Source organism: Macrotis lagotis, chromosome 1, assembly GCF_037893015.1.
Source record: "Macrotis lagotis isolate mMagLag1 chromosome 1, bilby.v1.9.chrom.fasta, whole genome shotgun sequence".
NCBI lineage: Eukaryota > Metazoa > Chordata > Mammalia > Peramelemorphia > Peramelidae > Macrotis > Macrotis lagotis.
The window spans coordinates 572889761-572908731 of record NC_133658.1 but is presented as its reverse complement, the minus strand read 5'-3'; the positions used below and the strand labels follow the sequence as shown (position 1 = coordinate 572908731).

The 18971-nt window shown below is 37.4% G+C and overlaps 2 protein-coding genes across 3 annotated transcripts in view; both read right to left on the bottom strand.

Moving 5' to 3' along the window:
• NR1I2 (nuclear receptor subfamily 1 group I member 2) overlaps nt 1-9076 on the bottom strand; it is a 45953-nt gene extending 36877 nt beyond the window's left edge. The window contains exon 1 of the mRNA XM_074214589.1: nt 8835-9076. The gene's annotated coding sequence lies outside the window, so the exon portion shown is untranslated. The remainder of the gene's footprint in view (nt 1-8834) is intronic.
• Nucleotides 9077-12442: 3366 nt separating this feature from the next.
• CFAP91 (cilia and flagella associated protein 91) overlaps nt 12443-18971 on the bottom strand; it is a 118815-nt gene continuing 112286 nt past the window's right edge. The window contains exon 18 of one of the 2 annotated variants that reach the window (XM_074214587.1): nt 12443-12635. The gene's annotated coding sequence lies outside the window, so the exon portion shown is untranslated. Of the gene's footprint in view, nt 12636-16287; nt 16663-18971 lie in introns of those variants that run through there. The other variant, XM_074214588.1, reaches the window with a different exon arrangement.

Genomic DNA, 18971 nt, shown 5'->3' with positions numbered 1-18971 from the left:
TAAATCTTAATTTCTACAAGAGACCTTTCCCACTGTGACAATTTTGTTACCCCTACTGAAATGAATTAGTATTTACTTGTTTATTGGGATTTGATGGATATCAATGATTTAAGCAGTGAATTTAGTGAATTAAACAGAATAGAATTAAGATTAAGTTGGTTATATATGGTTAAGGTTATATATTAGGACTAAACTTATGTTTTAATGATAGTGATATTATATATATATATTAATGGTGTATTATAGATTATAGGATAAAATCATATAACTGATACAGAAAATCACATTACATTTAACCATGAAACTTGTTGATTGTGGCCTTTTCTTTCACTCACCACTTCCATTATATCCTAGAATACTGCTGACCAAAACACTAGATCTTTGCATTCCTAAGAAAACATCTACTGAGGTGGCAGGTGGAATGCCTTTCCTGGGGAAACATGCAGCTAATTATTCAAAAGCCAGCTGACAAAGTGATTATGATTGATGAACATGCCCCTGAACTACTCATAGGATTTCCCCTGCTTCTGGTGTTAACCAATCTTAAATTATACTGCCTCTTGCCTTGGTGCTCTCTCAAGGGTAGAAAGTAGCTAGCACTCAAGGGGAGGGGTTCCTGATCTTGAGGAAGATCTTGGACTCAATTGAATAGCACCCCCCCCACACACACACACACACCCTGATACATTGAAAATGCTTGGAGTGCCTCTGTGTCCTTTTGTGGCACATTGGATTGGAATTGTGGAGTCTCACTGCTCTTTCTCCTTCCTTCCCCAGTACCCCCTTATCTCTAGATTGCGTCCCATTTGTTCTACGCATCTCTTGTATGCATGTAACTGTTGGCATGCTGTCACTCCTGGTAGAATGGAAGCTTTTTGAAGGAAGGGACCTTGTTTTTGGTCTTTATCTCCTCAGTACTGGGGACATAGTAAGCACCTAATAAATGCTTGATGATAATGAAAATGAGCCCTAGTTGAAAATAATTGCTAGGAAAACTGGAAAGCAGTCTGGGAGAAAATAGATTTAGGCCAACATCTTACACCATTTACCAAACTAAATTCATATAAGATATGTGATCATGCCATATGTTTTCCATAGCTAAAGGTAGAAGGTGAAATCTTAATCAAACTAAGGGTTAACCCTTAACCAAGGTTAGATGATTACAAAAGATAAAAGATGTTCAATAATCCTGAAATTAAAAGCTTTCACATGAATAAAATTAATACAAATAGACTAAGAAGGGAAATGATCATCTGAGAAAAATCGTATCAAATATTTCTGATTAGGGTTCAGTATCCAAAATATGTAAATGAGTAATATAAATAAATGGTCAAAAGTTTCTGGTAAGTGACCAAAAGACAAAACAAAACAGAATTCAAATCAAGAATTGGAAAAAATTACCAACTATATGAAAAAAGGCTCCAAATCACTAATGATAAAAGAAATACAAACCAAAATAACTCTGAGGTTTAGCCTCACATCCAGCAAATTGGCAGCAGATGACAAAATGATGTGAATAGTCAATGTTGGCAGGGTTGTGTACCCTTTTGAGGAACTGTAAATTGGTCTAATCATTCTGAAAAGCAATTTGGAATTAGGTGATGGATGACTGAAATTTCTCTGCCATTTGACCCAGAGATTCCACTGCTAGGCATATACCCAAGGAAGTAAATGACAAAAAGAAAGACTCTATAAATATCAATATGTTTATAATAGTATATTTTTTGGTACTAAGGAATTGGAAACAAAGTCAATGCCCATCAGGGAAGGGTTAAACATATTGTGGTAAATTATTATAATCAACTATTACTATGTTGTGAGAAGTACGGAGAAGCATGGAAAGACATAAACTGATACAAAGTGAACTAAGTAAAATCAGGAGAATAGAATATACAGAATGTAGGCAACAATGTAAATCAACAACAGCAAAACCATAAAAACTGAATGCTGTGAAATTATAATGCTCAAGTTTGCTCCCAAACAAGAAATATAAGGATAAAAAAACTGGACCTTTTTCTTTCCAGAAGTGGGACCAGGGCATCATATATCACATCAACTATTTTTAATGTTGGCTAGTGTTTTGTATTTTTTTTTCTCCTCTGCTTTTCTCCTTTATTGTAAGAGAGAGCTTTCAGGGAGGGAATGAGAGGGAAGACTATATTGGCAAACACAGATGATATAAAAATAAGACATATCAATAAAATCATTTTTAATGATTTATTATGAAATTGAACATTATTATAATCAGTTAAAATAGCTTTGTAACTATACTTTAAAAACTCCCCAATAAATCCATGATTCCATCTGTGTGGGAAGCTTCCAGTGAAGAATTTCTATCAACAGAGATGAGTATATTCTTTGCTATTTATAGTCTTATAAAGTTACTGAGACACTGAATGGTCAAAGGACTTGTCCAGGGTCACAGTCAGCAACTGGCAAAGGTGGCATTTAAATCCAGTTCTTCCTGACTTGGAGGCAAACTTTCTATCCATCATCTTAAACTATGAAATTCAACTTAGATCATCTAAGTTTCTAACAAGGAATATTTGTTTGTCTGTTCTCATTTAATTTTTCTCATATCTGGTTGAAATTAATGCACATTCTGTTTCACCTTTATTTCCCAATGTTTCACATACTTGTTTATCTCAATTCCATTACAGTATTCTGCTACAGTAATGGATCACAACTTGTTTGACCATTCTCCCACTATGGGACATTAAGGTAGCTTTCAGGAACTTTGTTGTTGGTTTTGCTGCTTAAAAAAACTCTCAACCACTAACTTTTTTTTTAGGTTTTTGCAAGGCAATGGGGTTAAGTGGCTTGCCCAAAGCCACACAGCTAGGTAATTATTAAGTTTCTGAGGTTGGATTTGAACTCAGGAACTCCTGACTCCAGGGCTGATGCTCTATCTACTGTGCCACCTAGCTACCCCCGATAACTCTTTTTTAAAAAATTCAGGACATATTTCCCCAAATGGAAATATTGGGTCATAGAATATTATTATTTCTATAACTTTTGTTATGTAATTCCAAATTGCTTTCCAAAAAGGTTCTATAATTTTAAATTTTCACAAGCAATAAATGAGTTTTCCTTTATTAAAGAAGAAATTTGTGTTGGATTCTATCTTGAAATGGTTCAAAACTGATGCGGAATGAGTTGAACAGAACCAGAAGAACATTGTACACCCTAACAGCAACATGGGGGGAGGATCATTCTTAATGGACTTGCTCATTTCATCAATGCAATAATCAGGGACAATGTTGGGGTATCTGCGATGGAGAATACCATCTGTATCCAGAGGAAGAACTATGAGTTTAAACAAAGACCAAAGACTACTATCTTCAATTAAAAAAACAAAGTTGTCTTATGTACTCTACACTTTTGCTACCTTTAATATTTTCCTTGAGGATATGATTTTTCTCTCAACACATTCAATTTTGATCAATGTATACCATGGAAACAATGTAAAGACTATCAGACTGCCTTCTGTGGGGGGAGAAAAGCGAGATGGGGGAAAAATTGTAAAAATTCAAAAATCCTATAGAAAAAGATAGGTAGACACTACTATTGTATATAACTGGAAAACAAAATATTTATTTAAAAAATGGTTCAAAGCATTCTTCATTCTATTTTCACACATTTGCTAGAAAGATCACAACTTTGTGCTAATTATTCTGAAGCTATTGGGGCAGCTGGGTGGTACAGGGTATAGAGTGCTGCACCTGAAATCAGGAAGCCATCTTCCTGAGTTGAAATCTCTCCCTCAGACACTTATTAGCTGTGTGACCCTGGGCAAGTCACTTAACTATATTTATCTCAGTTTTCTCTGCTGTAAAATGAGCTAGAAAAGGAAATGGCAAACCATTTCATTATTTTTCTTGATATGATTAAACAATAGACCTTTAGTTTCTGAAGATGAGTAAGTATTATTTCAACTACTTAAGGAAATCTGTAGCCTAGAATTTTCTATGAGTTGAAGTATTACCCTTCATCATCCTCAGGAAAATGACCCAGATGAAACATTGGTATATAATACAAAAACTATCTTTGGAGACTGGCCAGAAAGAAAGCTGTCTTAGCCTATGTTCAACAATAGGAGTTGGGCCTGATGAGTTACTGCAAGAGTAACCTGGCAAGATTATCTCTATTCAGAAACTTGAAAACTTAAATTACAAAAAAGAATAGGTTTTAGATCAGTTCTGTCTGCATCAATTTTCTACACTTTTTTTTTCTAAGTCACAAGGGTTTAGCCTTTGTTAGAAACTATGCAAGTGAACCAAGAGAAAAGAATCATGGAATTTAGAGTTAGACCCTTAGAAATTATCAACTGAAGTCCAATGCCCTCAGAAATTTAGGCCCAGAGAAGTCACACTGTACACTGCAATGGAGGTCATGAGATACGGGTCATACAATTTCCAGACAGAAGAGGATCTTTTTTTTTAGGCTTTTTTTTTTTTGCAAGGCAAATGGAGTTAAGTAACTTGCCCAAGGCCACACAGCTAGGTAATTATTAAGTGTCTGAGACCGGATTTGAACCCAGGTACTCCTGACTCCAGGGCTGGTGCTCTATTCACTGTGCCACCTAGCCGCCCCTTCTACTGCACCACCTAGCCGCCCCTCAGAAGAGGATCTTTTAAAAGATTTCTTCCCAGGATGACTGGCCATTAGTAGGATCATTAGAACTTTCTTCTTTAGAGCTACCTCCTCTTGTTTTCTGCACATATGCCTGTACCACTGTTCAGATAGAGTCACTATGTATTTCTATATCCAATAATATAGGACAGGACCATATGCCTACTTAAAAACTTTCATGGTTTCATGAATAAAAGGTTAGATAGTCTGGTTTTTGAGACCCTATATGAGTGGACACTATCCTCCCTTTGTAGCTTTCTCTTATTTCTAAATTTCCTATATTCTACTTTTTAAGCAAATTGGCCCAAATCACTACCACCATACCTTCCCAGGTCTGTCTCATTTCTTACTTCAGATCGGTCTTTATGCCTGAGATGTTCTTTTCTTTGACCTCTACCTGTTTTCTACCTACTTATCCTTTAAGTTCCTAATCAAAAGACCCTAAATCAAAGCATTTGTAGGAACCCATCTATCCTTCTTTTATAAAACCTCACATAGCACTTTGCTTTCATTCCTTGATAGGACAGCTAGGCAGTATAGTGAATATGCTGGACTTGGAATTAAGATCTGAGTTCAAATCCTTTCTCAGACATTTACTAACTATATGACTCCACTTATTCTACCTCTCTGACCCTCAGTTTCCTCATCAACAAAACAAGATGATAGCACTTCCCACAGGTTGTTATGAAAATAACTTCAGGGATTTTATTTAAGTGCTTTGCAGATCTAAAGAAGGCATATAAATGCCATCTGTTATTACTTATCTTATAGTCATTAGTGGATATTGCATTTCTCTTAACAAGTTTCATGAGAGCAAGGAGGGTTTCTTAAATAAATTTGTCCCTCCCTGGGACCTGAAACAGTCCTGGGGACAAGGTAGACACTTTAGGTTTGTTGAATTGTAATTGTACTGAATTGTAAGAGCCTGGATTGAAACATGATTTTCCAAAAGCATGTGCCAACCGGTTTCCTGATATATGCTTATTAAAAAGAAAAGTGGATAAGTGGAATTAATAGGTTTTTGGGGTCAATAAAGAATAAAATTTGTTAAGCAAAAAGTAAAAATACCATCTTTTCAAATTGTGCCATAGTATGAATTGAAGTTCTCTAAATCAGGGCATCTAGGTTGGCACAGTGAATAGCATACAACCCTGGAGCCAGAAGGACCGAGTTCAAATCTGACCTCAGATACTTGATAATTACCTAGCTGTGTGGCCTTGGGCAAGTCACTTAATCCCATTGCCTTGCAAACTCCACCCCCCCCCCCAAAAAAAAAAAGAAATTCTCCAAATCTGGGAACATGGCAGTGGTTATAATGACGAGTAAACTCCTTGCAGGATAGTTAGATATTTTGCACAGTCATTTCTTTACTTGAGTCTGTTATTTCTAAACTTCAACAGTCCTGCCCTCCCAAGTCTTTAGCTACATATTGGCATGCTTTGTCCTTCCTCCTTTCCTTTTCCTTTTTTTCCCCAAGGCAATGGGGCTAAGTGGCTTGCCCAATGTCACAAAGCTAGGCAATTATTAAGTGTCTGAGGCTGGATTTGAACTCAGGTACTCCTGACTCTAGAGCCAGTGCTCTATCCACTGTGCCACCTAGCCATCCCTTTCCCTTTAACAAAACTTCATAAGCTTTGTTCCTGTAGTTTTCTCCCTCTTTCCCCTCCATAACTTTGGCTAACAGTTTCCAAAGATCTAACTGTAAAGTATCAGGAGACCCAGTGTTTCTGTCTCCTCATGTCTTTCTCCAGGGCAGGTGCTAGCTCTCCTTTTTTTTCAAAATTTTATAGATTTAGCCAGCTGCAAGATGGAGAGTTGAGTTCTTGACATAACCTTTGTTCAGTTCAATGAGTTTAAGATAATTGTGAGAAGTCATTGGGTGTCTCCACAAAGCCATAAATGAATGTTGGTCTTCTGCACTGCAATTAAATTGATCATCAGAATTTATGAAGAAAGCAGTGCTGTTCTTTAGCACCAATTCAAATCAAAAGTTTAGGACTCCTATTCTTCACTATCTATACATGAGATTGTCTCTGATTTTAATCATCCATCTCTTAATACATTTCTTTTTTTTCCCCTTTGGCTTTTACCTGGATCCAGTATAATTCAGAAGGATCCTTGTCCAGGGATACAGAGAAATCCAGAAAAGGAATTTTGTATAGATTTCTAGAATGTCAGGGTCATAGGGCATCTAATTCTAATTCTTTCAAACATTGATCAAAATATTATTGATCAAAGTATTAAGTGTCTATGGTCAGATTTGAACTCAGGTCCTCTGACTCTAGGGACAGTGCTCTATTCACTGTGCCACCTAGCCACCTAGCCACCTCTGAATCCAGCTATCTTTAAAGGATCATATACAAAGCATTTGTTTTATTTTTCTACATTTCAAGCATTTATTGAACACCAATTATGTGCTGAGCACAGTTTCCTCCAAAGCTCTCTCCTAGTCTCTTTTGTGACCAAGAGCCCACATCTATTACTAGACTAGTCAAGTTGAAAGGTCCACTTGGATCCTATTAATAGAAGAGAACTGATTTGTCCACCTAAGGATTACACTTGCAGTACAAAGGTTCTGGAATAAGAAGTTAGAAAGATCTACAGGAGTTTCTGTCAGTTAAGTGCTCAGCAATGAGGAGAAGATAAATTGGTGAGAAAGATCCCTGAGGTTGCAAGGCTCTCCTGAGAGACCTTATTATGAGCCTGTTTTTCCATTTCTATGGAGAATGGTCTGGATCAACTTGTGAACCAGATGTAGCTGGGTCTCTTGAAGCTTACCTCCCCTATCTTGGTCTCCCTCTCTCTCTCCTTAAATTGATGATTTTTTTCCTCAAGTACAGCAAATTAATTTCTGACTGCCTAGAGATCCCTACCTGGATCTATTTTCAGAAAGGAATGCCAAGGAGTGGGTAGCATTCCTTCTTATTAGTGCTTTGAAATCATGGTTGATCATTGTGTAGAGTTGTCTTTTCAAAGTGCATATACTAGCTAAGACACATTTTTGTTTGTTTAACATCAAAATCTATTTTATAGCTTATCTTTGTATATGTTATTTATAATTTTGCTGAGGGTCATGGTATAAAGGATACAACACTGACCTTGGAGTCAGAGTGACCTGTTTTCAAATCCTCCCTCAAATATTTTACTATGCAGTAACACCGTGGGGGTGATACTTCAGCCTAAATTTATTGCTTTTTTAAGAACTTTATTTTTAAATGACAGATTAAGAACTTTATTTATAGATTTAAGATTTTTAGAGATAGATTTAAGGTCTTTAGTCTATAGATATAGAGCTTTAGAGGTCTTTGAATCCATTGTCTTATATTGCAAATAAGGAAACTGAGGCAAAGGTAGTAGGAATGGAAGAGAACATGCCTACCATATACCAGACCATTTTACAAAAATTATCTCTCAGAAACCCTGTGGGGGGGTGCTATTATGGCCTACATTTTACAGTTAAGGAAATTGAGGCAGACAAAGATTAAGTGATTTGCCCAAGGTCACAGTTAGTATCTGAGGTTGAGTTTGAACTTGAGTCTTTCTGACTCTAGGCCCAGTACTCTACCCAGTATACCACCCTTTTCTTTGTTCCTTCCTTATTCTCCCTTTCTACATGGTTCTTGCTATGGGGGAATACCTTGGCAATAAAGGAGGCAAGGGTGTAGAGTCAGTCACATTGCTACTTTGGGTTCTAAAAGATACCCTTACCTGATTGCAACAAGGAAATTGTTTATGAGAAGAGACTGTGTGGGAAGGGAGAGAGTGAAGGGGGAGGACAACAGTTCTAATAGAATCACAGATTTTGGAGAGTAAAAGAGATTAAGTCACACATGATGGAAAAGACAGGATTTGACCCAGGTGTTCTGACTTCGGTTCCAGTACTCTTTCCGTGGAACCATGCTGACTGCTTTGTGACCATTTCCTGGACCCTCCAGTAAAAGTGATGACTAGTTAGGACACCTGGGTACTTTTAGCATTATAGTCCCTTCCTTATAAGTATCTTAATCTTGAAATAAAAACCTAAGTTATTATTCTCTTATGTCAAGAACTGTTGATGTGTAAAATGAAGTTGAGCAGTATGGCTTCCTAGCCTTGAAAATATATAGAAAGAGATATTTCTTCTCTCAAGACCATTTCTTCATAGTGGGATGAGACGACAACACTTTGGGAGTCCCAGGAAAAGAGGAAAAAAGAAATCCTACCTGTGTGTTGACACCTGTGATAGTCCCACTTCTCTCTTCGGGGCTAAAAGGGCTGAAGAAAACTACAAGGGAATAGCTGTGGAAGTGCTACTAAAATAAAGTTATCCTAGTCTTTGGCTGATCTCCTCTCCCAGAAGCTTCCAGCCCCTCTCAGGAAAAAAAAAAGGCAACACTTTCTCCTTTGGACTTATTCCCAGGTCATTCTCCAACATGAGAGCCAATCCTGTTCACACTTGGTGTTCAGTCCCCTACCTTGCTTCATTGTGTAGCAGTCTTGGGTCTGGCACTCCTGGGTCCCAAGTCCAGTGACTTTTTACCAAGTAAATGGATGGGTTACCGTATTTGCTCTCGTTAATCATCCTCTTCACTGAAACTGATGTTTTCATTCCAAAACCATGAGGGAGGGGGCAGGTCATTAGATGCCACCCTGGCCAATCCCCTCCCCTCCTGCCCCCTGCATCTTCACCCCAGAAAAAGAAACCTCAGAGACCAAGAAAACAGTGTGGGGTTGTGCTAACTCCACACAGGAACTTCAGTCTTATTATATTTTCCTCCTTAGCACCAGTAGGATGAGCCTATCTTAAAGATCTTAAGGATTTATTGCCAACAGAGGATTTTCTGGTAAGATTCACTACAAAGGAAGAAATACATTTCCCCATAGGGGCAAATAAGCTCTAAATACCTGAGGCTTGCACACTTCCCCCATTTCCATCCTGCCCCGATTGATTGGCTTTATACTCTTAGTGGGAAAAGGAAAGGAATAAGCATTTATTTAGTGTAAGGAACTATGCTAATGGATTTGACAAATATTATCTGATCCACAAGACAACCTACAAGGTAGGGGCTGCTATTATCCTAAATTGTCTACAATCTCTGTAATGAAAAAAAGTCTAAGGTTTCATTCCAGAGCAACAAGGCCCCAACTATTTCCAGGAAAAAAAAAGGGCATGAACTCTGTTGGCTTGCCAAGAGTCCAAGGGTCATCTCTGCCATGCAGATTTCTAGTCATCTCAAATCTCTTCTATCCCACAGGTCCCCAGTCTTATCTTAATTGTGAAAAATAGTGAATTATTTACAGCAGAGATGGGAGGAGGGAAGAAATGAGTCTATAAAATAGTTGATTTAAAGAAATAATTCACAGATCCTGTCTTTATTTTTGTCTTTATCCTGAGTTTACCCAAATTTGAATTCAATTCAATCGAATAAGGACTATGGTAGGTACTGGGGATTCAAACACAAAATGAAAAAGTCTCTATGGGATCTTACATTCTACTGGGGGGGGGACCTCATAAATACCTCATGTTTTGAGAAGGGAGAGAACATCAACTGCTAAGGGGATCAGAAAAGGATTCCCATCAGGAGTGGCATCTGATCTGCACCTTGAAAAGTATTAAGGAATTTAAGAGGTGAAAGTAAGAAGTGAATTGCAAAAGCATCGGAGTGAGCAAGTAAGCCAAAGTGACTAGAACTTGAATTACAGGCAGGAGGTTTAGGTAAAGTAGCCAGACCTTTCCCGGGGTGGGCTTGTGTATCTCCCCTAGGCTTGGGTTTGCCATTCAGGGTTGGAGTTTTTTCTTTTTTGCTCCTAGGAAGCAGAGACCCCTGGGCAGGGGATCCAACACTGGTTTAAGAAAAAAGCAATGTAGTATGAGAAGATTGGGTTTAGAATTCAATGATAAACTCAAATTGCATCTCTGCGACCTCCATTTAGGGCAACTAAGTGCTTCAGGGATACAGCACTGGTCCTGAAGTCAGGAAGACATCTCTATAAGTTCAGATTCAATCTCAGACAAGAATTTACAAGTGCACAAGTCACTTAATCCTGTTTGCCTCATTTCCTCATCTGAAAATGAAGTGAAGGAAATGGCAAACCACTCCAGTCTTTCTGCCCAGAAAACATCATGAAGAGTTGGAAACATCTGAAAAATAACTGAACAGCAACAATAACTCTAATTCTGTGACCTTGGGCCTTAGTTTTCTCATCTAAAAAATGAAGGAGATGAAGACTTGTGTCTCCTCTCTGGGTCAAAATTTAGAGCTAGAAGTCATGAAGTACAAAACCAATTTTATCAATGAGGAAATGAGGCCTAGTATGTCTACCTAAGATCACAGAATTAGTAAGAGGGAAAGGGAGATGTTTAGCATGAATATTAATTATTAAAGTATTATAAATAAATCAAAGAGCCATGATGGAAACTTAGGTCCTCTGAACTACAAATCTAATTGTCACCTGTTATGCTTTTATCTTGTCTAATAATCCTTTTTTTTAGAATTTATTTAAGGGGCAATGGGGGGTGACTTGGCCAAGGTCACATAGCTAGGCAATTATTAAGTGTCTGAGGCTACATTTGAACTCAGGTCCTCCTGACTCCAGGGCCAGTGTTTTTTTTTTTTTTTGGTCTCATAATCTTTTTCCTGATATACAAATTAATTTTACTTTCCAGACTTATTTATGCTATTTGTTAACATTCCAATCTGCTTATCTTTTAGACAGAGAATTTGAGTGTGAGTCAATATGTGGAAATAATCTCCAAAACAAATATGGGGTGAGAAAGAGGGACACATTGGGAAAAGAGGGAAGGGAAGGGAAGAGGTAAAATAAGGGGGAAAATAACATCACAAATTTTTACAGCAAGTTTCTCTGATAAAGGTCTCATTTTTTTCAATTATACTCTGAGTATAGAACAGAGTCAAACATAAAACTGAGAGCCCTTCCCAATTGATAAATGATAAGGGATATAAACAGTTTCCATTAGAAGAAAAAGTTATCCAGTCATAAAAAATGCTCTAAATTACAATTAGAGAAAATTAAAACAACACTGAGGTACCACCTCATACCTACCAGAATTGATAAATTGCTGGAGAGGATGGGGAAAAATAGGTATATATTATTGAACTGCTGGAAGAACAGTGAACCACTCTGGATCTAGGCTCAGAGAGATATAAAACTATTCATATCTTTTGATCCAACAATACCATTAATAGGTCTATATTCCAAAGAAATCAAATAAAAAGAACCTATGCAAAAAAAATAGCAACTCTTTTGGTAGTGGCAAAGAATTGGAAATTGAGGGGATACTCCTCAATTGGAGAATGGCTGCCAAATTGTGGCATGTGATGTGATGGATTACTATTGTGCTATGGGAAATAAGGGGGGGGGGGAACAGTTTCAGAAAAAATAGCAAAACATGGCAAGACTTATATGAACTGATGCAAAATGAAGTGAGAACCAGGAGATCATTATGTATAGTAACTGCAACATTTTAATGAGGATATTGTGAAAGACTTGCCTCCTCTATTCAATAGAATGATCAAGACAATTCCAAAGGACTCATGATTGAAAAAAATGCTATCCACCTCCAGAGACAGAAATGATTAACTCTTAATGCAAAATGCACTCTAGTTTTCTTGCTTTTTAAAAAATATAGTTAATATGCCAATGTTTTATATGATTGATAATAGATATCATATTGCTTACCTTGTCAGTGAATATAGGGAAGGTATGTGAGGGAGAGAATTTGAAACTCAAAATATAAAAGAGAAAAGAATGTTAAAATGAATAATACATTAGAAAACAGTTTTAAAAATAAACTCTGAGGTAGGTGATTTCTATTTATTTATTTATTCATTTATTTATGTAAGGCAATGGGGTTAAAAGGTCACACAGCTAGGCAATTATTGTCTGAGGCCAGATTTGACCTCAGGTCCTCCTGACTCCGGGACTGGTGCTCTCTCTATCCACTGCTCATCTAGTTGCTCCATAGGTGATTTCTTTTAATGGATCCTCTGAAAAATTCATTGCTGGAAAATAAAAATAACCAGTTTTTGCGCTATTGTAATTAAATATACATATATTTTCCAAGAAAAATAGGTAGATATATTAAGATGTATCAAAATTAAGATTAACTACTATTACATCTGTTTTGCCCAAACCCATTCATAGTGGCAACTACTCAAGCTGTAGGTAATGTACCTAGGAGAAAACCAAAGGTCTTCATTTTGGGAGTGCAGTATCTCTATTTTTTTTTTTTTTTAGGTTTTTGCAAGGCAAATGAGGTTAAGTGGCTTGCCCAAGGCCACACAGTTAGGTAATTAGTGTCTGAGACCCCATTTGAATCCAGGTACTCCTGGCTCCAAAACTGTGCTTTATCCACTACACCACCTAGCCACCCCAGTATCTCCCAATTATTTGTCGAGACTTCTTTTCATGTGCTTGAATGCTTGACATTGATAGTGAGATCTGTGATAGTGTGGGGTGAAAGGTAAGTAGGATAGTCTCACCTTGATGGTTAATTTATCACTGGGCAGAACCAATCCTGGGAAGAGTTTGTGTATATCCAAGGACATCTCTAGCCAAGGTGGGGCCTGGCCTTTCAAGTTTGAAGCTTCCACTGTGCACCTCAATCACTTAAAATATCTTCACAAACTTATATAAAAAGCAATAGCATCTGATTCCCACCCCTCCTTTCCTCCTCCTGAAATGCTAATACCCTATCCAGAGTGGATAAATTGAAATACCTGTTGCCTCTCAATTTTAAACTTCCTAATTGATAGGCTGAAGAACCTACTTTATAGTTCTTCCCTTTAAAACTCAAGTTTTTTTAGGGATGAGAAGAATCTGGACCCATAATTTAAATGGTGTGACTAACTCCCACATGGGAACTCTGCATCCTAGAAGATTAAGGCTAATTTTTTAGTCTTCCTGCTCTTGAAGCACGGAAAACCTAAGGCACTTGTCCTTGGGTATACTGCTGGTATTTATCAAGAGGCAGAACTCTGCCTCTAAGACCAGTAGCTCATCCATGTACACAGTCTTTCTACCACAAGTCCTTTTCTACCACAAATCCTTTTAAGTGGTAGAAAAATTAGTATCCTCTCATATATAAAAAGATTGTTTCATGACTAATATATCTCCTCCCCCCATTCCCATTTTGAGGATTAAATGAGCAAATTTATCAAAGAACACTGAAAGGATAAAATAGCACAATAATAATAGGTGTCCATCATATTCTATTTTTCTAGATAGCTTATGAGCAAAAACAACTTTTCTTAGACAACTGATAAATCTTTATTTTGTTTTTAAAAAGGCAGCTCAGAAGAATGTATACGTTTACTAAACCCAGTGAGAGAATTATGAAATTATCACAAATTAAATTTATTTTTTAATACTTATTTTTTTTGTGTTTTGGGACACTCACAGGATCTGCATATATCTGTGGAGCAAAAAATATTATGAATATGCTCCTAATGTGCTTTCTTCTTGACAGTTTTTCCAAATAGAACTAAATATGTTAATCACCCGACTCTGCTAATCTCATTTCTTTTCTTCCTTCTCTTGCCAAACCTTTGAATAGATGTGTCACCTGCCCAGTCTCTTCTAGCCACCACTGATTCACTTCTGGGATTCTGAAATCTGGAGTCCATCCATCATTGCTCTATTGAAACTACTCTCACAGGTCACCAATGATCTCTTGAGAATCATCTCATGGGTACAGACACTTGGGAGGACCATCCTGAACTCTGCATTTTGTGGAGCATCTTCTGGATAAGAAGGAAGCAGCTATATATAATTAGATTTTCCTACCTGTTTGCTAGAGCTTTTCCATATTATCCCATGACCTCAGAGGCTTCTACCTCAGGTGTCTTTGTCTGCAAGTAGCAGATTCTTAAATTCAGCTGCTGTCTTCAAAAAGATTTTTTTTTTTTTCTGGAGAAAGGTAATGTCTGTCTTACCAGAAGGAAAGGGTATGTATTTTCATGAATAGTGAGGTAATGTTATAGACAAATATTTGGATAAATTCAGATGTGGACTTGATGAAGGAACTGGAAAGGTGTCAAGAAAATGGGTAAGGGGCAAGAAATTGCAAGATATTACAGTTTGCCTAAGCAATAACCAGCTGTTTGGACACAAGTCTGAAGAATGGTGAACCACCTAGTGGGGCAGCTCTTTCAGTGAACAGAGTCACAAAATATTCTGGAGCTACTTACTTACTTACTATAATCCTAACAGGACCCCAATAATTTTCAACATAATTTGTTAGTTCTTTATAAGTGCAACTCTCTGATTGAGTTATTGCTCCTGATCATAGGATTGTCAGGTTATTGAGTCCCCTATTTCCCAGATAAGAAACTGAGGCAGAAAGAAGTGGCTGGTCCAAGTCACATTGAAGCAAGGAACTTTGGACACAGAGATAACAAAGACTGAAAACAGATCTTGTAATTTTTCTGTACTGTTAGTGTTCTCCATTCTGTAAACCCCATCTAGTAGCAAACCTGACAACAGACACTCCCTTATGTAGCCTTACAAATCCTAAGCCTCTCAAGACTTAACAATAGCTGCTCATATGACCTTAGTCACATATCCTTGGGGCAGGTGCAGTAGACACCTCCTCACACCAGGTGTTATTAACCACTTCTTAGATGCCACCCTTGTTTCCCCCACCACAGAACTGTATTTAAAGTGGGTCTTGGCCCCCCTCCCCCCAATCACTTTTACTCTTTTTCCACATGACTTGGCCAGGCAACAGGCTGACCTGTTTACTACAGGAAAGTCTTCTCCATGTGACTTCCCTAGTTTCTCTTTTCTCTTTATCTGTCCTTGCTATTCTCCCCAGCCTGGCTTGGAGCTGTCTTAACTCCACTGTTTTCTTATAAAAAAAAAAAAACAAAACAACTCACTTTCTTTACCTTATTTAAAAAAAACCTAACTTGTGAACTTTTTCCTAGTAACCTGTGAACTTTTGAAGCAACCCATGAATTAAATTTCATCTCTCAAAGCCAACCACAGCCATCTCTCAAATCTCCCCACCCCAGTCACCTCAGCAGCCACAAAACTAATACTACTATGACCAGTAGCTAGCATTTACCCAGTACTTTAATGTTTACAAAGCATTTTGCAAATATTATCTCACTTTATTCTCCCAACAATCCTAGGAGATGGGTTCTATTATTATCCCCATTTTCCAGATGAAGAACCTGAGGCAGACAAGAGGTTCAGTTGCTCAGGGTCACCTAGCTACAGAGTGCTAGAGGTTGGACTTGACCTCAGGTCTTCCAGTCCAGGTGGATCCACACGGCCACCTAGCCATTGATTCTTATAATTTAGGGATGGCTTGGAAGTCACTGCAGGATGTAATGAGGGTGAGGGGTGTTGGTCCCTTGTTTCCTAGCTCCACCCTTCTCAGTCTCTGCAGTCTCTACAAGAGAAGAGCCTAAGCTATATTCAGTGGCTTCAGCTTAGGACAGCCGAGTCTTGAGGTGAACTGAATCAAATAAGAGAAATTTTTGCTTTGAAAAGAAGTAAAGATCATGAGAAATTGTTATAAAAAGACAGCATGAAACAAAAATCCAACAAATTCATGAATTATGGTTTTATTTATATTTTTATTTTTAACACTGATAAATTTCAAACAAAATCTTATTAAATATCAATATAACCAATTAAATTTGCTTTGTAACTATATTTACATGAATATCAGTGCATAAAAATGTCATAAAACTTTCCATTTCTCCTAGTTCTAAGGACATTCTATAGATAGGTCACAAATTGTAGCCCTCTAGTCCTGTCTCCTCATTTTACAGATGGTACATGAAGGGAACCCCAGAAACATATGGAGGTGAGTTCAGAGGTTTAATCTTTGTCTACTGACTCCAAAACTAATGCTTCAATTCTCCATCAGGTTTCTTTGTTTATTACCTTTCCTTTATTTTCCCTCCTATATGGTTGAAGCTAGCATAGACAGCACTCTGCTCTTCATGCTTCTGATTTTTGTTTTTTTCAAAACGTCCTTCCAGGTTTCAGGATACCATGATTTATTAAACCATTCCCCTGTTAATGGACATTTAGGTTGATTCTGGTTTTCTACAATTATAAATAATACTATCATAAAAACCTTTTAAGTAAATAGCTCTTTAGGTCTTCTGGATAACACTTATAGGATTTATTTCATTATTAGAGGTGTCAACCCTCAAAAATGTTGGTTGTATTGAATATTTGACATTAAATGGAAGTCCCTCACAACATTCACATGATTAAGCCCTGCTCACCCTATAACATTCAAGTTGATAACTCAATGCTGCTTCTAAATCCTTTTAAAACAGTAAGCCTTAGTCCTACATGATGCAGCTGGTACTTGGTCAGAGGGATCATATGGAACCAAAAATATCCAATCTGCAAGAAAAGTCACTGAGGCAGAGTTCTAAGTCAATAACCATTTATTAAAAGGATCTGACCTTCTTTAATGAACAAGAATTCATATCTTTCTTGTGGTCTGGGATGTCCCTCTCTCTAGGGTCTTGATTTTACAGTGTTTGATAAGATGATACAGAGATGACACTGAGTAAAATACAGAATTTTATTGGTTGAGGGAGCTACACCTTGACCCTACAGAAGGGTGGAAGAGGGTTGGTAGACAGGTTTATTTGTTGGCCAAGTGCACGTGGCTGTTTCCTCATACTGGGCAATAGAGAGGGATGCTGAAGGGCAGAGGGACAAAAATAAGCTGGAGGACTTTCTATGTCATTAGGTCATCTCTAGCATCCTTAGTCATTTACTTAGTAGGGAATAAGGTAGAGATCTTCAAGTTAGTTTCTTGTGGTTAAGCAAGTGAACTTTAAAACAAGCAGGGGAGCTGATAACTTTTAATTTAAAAGCTTATATAAGAAATATAAGAAAAATTATATATCTAACCATATCTAATTGTCCCTTAATATAAGATATAAAATATATATACTAATATGGATGAATAGACTGACTAAATGTACATTGGTATTAATACTGACTGGAACAAAATAGGAGTTAAATTAATCATGCTTACATAATTTGTTAGGTAATGGTGAGGTTACCATATGAAACAATTTAAGAATAATTGATATTTATGTAGTACTGTGAGGTTTGAAAGGCAACTGATGGATGTTACCTCATTTTACTTTCCCAATAGCCCTGTGAGGAAACTCCAAAAAAGCATTTCACAAATGAGGTCAATGAGGCTGAGAGGTTGGTTAAATAAATTAATAGCTCCCCTTTATCTAGTATTATAAGATCTGCAAAGAACTTAATACATATTGATGAGTTGGATGACTTAATCAGGATGACACAACCAACAAGAGAGTGGGATTTGAACCCAGGTCTTTCCTGAATCCCAGTCTACTACACTAGGTTAATTTCTTACATAGTTTATAAAACATAATATAGTATTTATAAACTAAAAATCTAATTCACTTGCTTGTCCCTGATGTCATGGTCCTCTTGGAGAATGAAGGACAAACATCAACTGAGACATTGTGTTGTGTATATTAATTCTGCCCTTTAATTTGACCTTGTTCTTTGCACACTGTGAGTCCCCTCTGTGAGGCCACATTAGCCTACTAGACTAATCTCACTCCTGGACCTCCATGACTGCCTTCATATTTGCCTTAGAAGTTAGCGAACCAAAGCATTTGTTGAGTGGACAAACTAAAGAATTCAACAACCAGACTCAGTGAGACCTAAGTCCTGTGGTCCCAACCTCCAAATTCTGCTTAGTGTATTCAAATGTGGTTAATCCTGTAGCTCTCTGTGTCTGACCAGATTCTAGTCTTTTTTTTTTTTTTTTTTTTTTTAGGTTTTTGCAAGGCAAATGGGGTTAAGTGGCTTGCCCAAGGCCACACGGCTAAGTAATTATTAAGTAAGTGTCTGAGACTGGATTTGAACCCAGGTACTCCTTACTCCAGGGCCGGTGCTTTATCCACTGTGCCACCTAGCTGCCCCTCAGATTCTAGTCTTAAGGTGTTCTCCTTTACTCCAATTCCAGTCACCAGGTACCCAGTAGACATTTCAAACTGGATGTCTCAGGATCTCATGCTCATTCTTGTCCAAAGCAAAATCCCTTATCTCTCCCTCTTCCTAACTTTTCTATTTCTAATTGAGAAATTCAACATCCTTCACCCTTCTAGAGAGCCAGGCTCATAATATTGGTTATCTCTTACTCTATTTCCCTTAGTCAATATAGAAAACCAGTTGATATCATCTCTAGTTGATTCTATTCCCATGAATTTCTCTACTGTTTTCTTTTCTCTGCTCACTGAGTTACCACCTGAGTTCACTCTCATCACCTCTAGAGGCAATGGAGTGGTAAAAAGGTTCAAATTCTTCCTCAG